Genomic DNA, 2,294 nt, shown 5'->3' on the forward strand with positions numbered 1-2,294 from the left:
GGACAGCCAGCCAACATTAGCATAAATCTAGCGCTGTTTGCTTCATAACGTTCAATTTAGATTTATTGTTGTTTTGCTCTGGATCGGCGTATACGACTGCCCCGAATACAGTGAAACTGCACATTTTCAGGTGGCCTTTTATTATGGCCAGCCTAAGGCACACCTGTGCAATACCCGTGTTGTCTGATCTTCTTGATATGCCACATCTGTGAGGTGAGTGGATTATCTCGGCAAAGGAGAAGTGCTCACTAACACAGATTGACAGATTTGTGAACAATATTTGAGAGAAATACGCCTTTTGTGTACATAGAGAAAGTCTGTGAGCTCAGCTCATGATGAATGGGGGCAAAAAGGAGAGTGTTGCATTTATAATTTTGTTCAGTATATGTCAGAGGTTGCACGCCTCTGGAGCAGCTAGGGGTGTCTTGCTCAAGAACACATTGGTGGATGTGTCACAGTGGGTAACTGAATCCGGGTCTCTCACACCAAAGTCTTATCCACTAGGGATGGGTGATATCTTATCATTTGCGATATATCGTTGAAAATTCTCCTAATGATACAAATGTGTCTCCTCACGATAATAACGATAAGTCTAGTTGATGACGTAGTTTTGTGTGCGCACGCGCGATTCACTGTTCACGTGCGGACATTCTCTGTGCTGAGTGAAAACAAGCATGGCGGAAGGCGGACGTGAGGCTGAGGAGGAGCTTGTTGTTAAGCGAGAAGCTACCTCCGCAATTTGGAACTGGTTTGGTTACAGAAAATCAGATGAGGAGCAAACTACCATAATATGCAAAGTTTGCAGATGGAAACTGTGGTTACAAAGAGTGGAAACACGTCCAATTTGTTCCACCATCTGAAACACAAACCAGAGTATGACGAATGTCTGAAGATACGCGAGGCAACGGAGGCGAAAACTACAAGTGGACCTAGGGGTAAGAAAATTACCACCCAGACGAAAATTGCCAGCGCATTTGCTAGTTGCGTCCCTTATGATAAGCAAAGTAAACGATGGAACGAATTGACGGAAGCAGTGGCGTTTTGTTTGACAAAAGACATGTTGCCATTCCAAACTGTCGAAAAAGAAGGATTCAAGCGAATGATCCATAAACTGGACCCAAGATACAACATGCCTTCAAGGAAGTACTTTTCCAAAACAGCCCTGCCAGCGATGTATGAAGAGTGCCGTGGTAGGGTACAAACATCACTGTCTACGGCGGATTTTTATGCTTCAACTGCACTCTCATGTGGAGTAGCAGAGCGACTGAGCCGTACATTAGCCTTACGGTCCACTACATAACGAGTGACTGGAGTTTGAACAGCTGTTGCATCCAGACAAGTTTTTTCCCAGATGACCACATGGGTGAAAACATCGCGAGTGGCTTGAAGCAGTTTCTTCAAGAATGGAATTTAGATGAGGAGAAACAGGTGTGCCTAACAACGGACAGCGGGGCCAATATAGTAAAAGCAGCCACTCTAAACATGTGGACAAGACTGTCTTGCTTTGGCCATTGTCTACACATCGCTATTGGTAAGTTTACTCTTTTTCTCTTAGTGTCAGTATATTTAATGCATGCACACTGAGCAAACATGAGCTTAATATATTAACTGTATTTATGTATTTGTTTCTGGATTAGTAACGTGACTGACTATGCAGTATTTTGAACAGCAATTCATTACATTAGCTAATGTTTATATTATGTGCATTTAATATTAAATGTTTATTTATTTAATGATTTTTTTAGTTTCATCTATTTTAATTTTAACTTCACTTTAACTTTTTTATTTAAACTTTTTTTTGTTTTTGTTTTTTTATTGTATTTATTTTATTCTTGTGCAAAAGAAACATAAATAAATGCATAAAAATAAATAGTTTTGTTGTTGTTTTGCAGAGAGAAGCATGAGGGATACCAGGATTGACAGAGCTGTGGGAGTCTCTAAGAAGATTGTCAGTGTTTTTTTCGCACAGCTGGAAAAAGCAGCGAACACTCAAAGATGCTCAAGTAGAACTTGGCCTTCCACCACACAAACTTGTGACTGAATCGGCAACACGATGGGGATCAAGGCAGAAGATGATCGGCCGGATACTTGAGCAAGACAAGGCCATTTCGCAAGTCCTGGCTGCTGACAGGTCAACCAGGCATCTGGTGCCTACTTGGCTGGATATTGATGTCCTAGACTCTGTCAGTAAAGCAATTGGGCCTCTTCTTGATTTTACAGATGCCCTCTCTTCTGAAAACTATGTCACAGTGTCATGCTTGAAGCCTACTCTTCACCTATTCAACAGTGAGCTG

The sequence above is a fragment of the Micropterus dolomieu genome, linkage group LG16 (genome assembly GCF_021292245.1).
Source record: "Micropterus dolomieu isolate WLL.071019.BEF.003 ecotype Adirondacks linkage group LG16, ASM2129224v1, whole genome shotgun sequence".
Lineage (NCBI taxonomy): Eukaryota > Metazoa > Chordata > Actinopteri > Centrarchiformes > Centrarchidae > Micropterus > Micropterus dolomieu.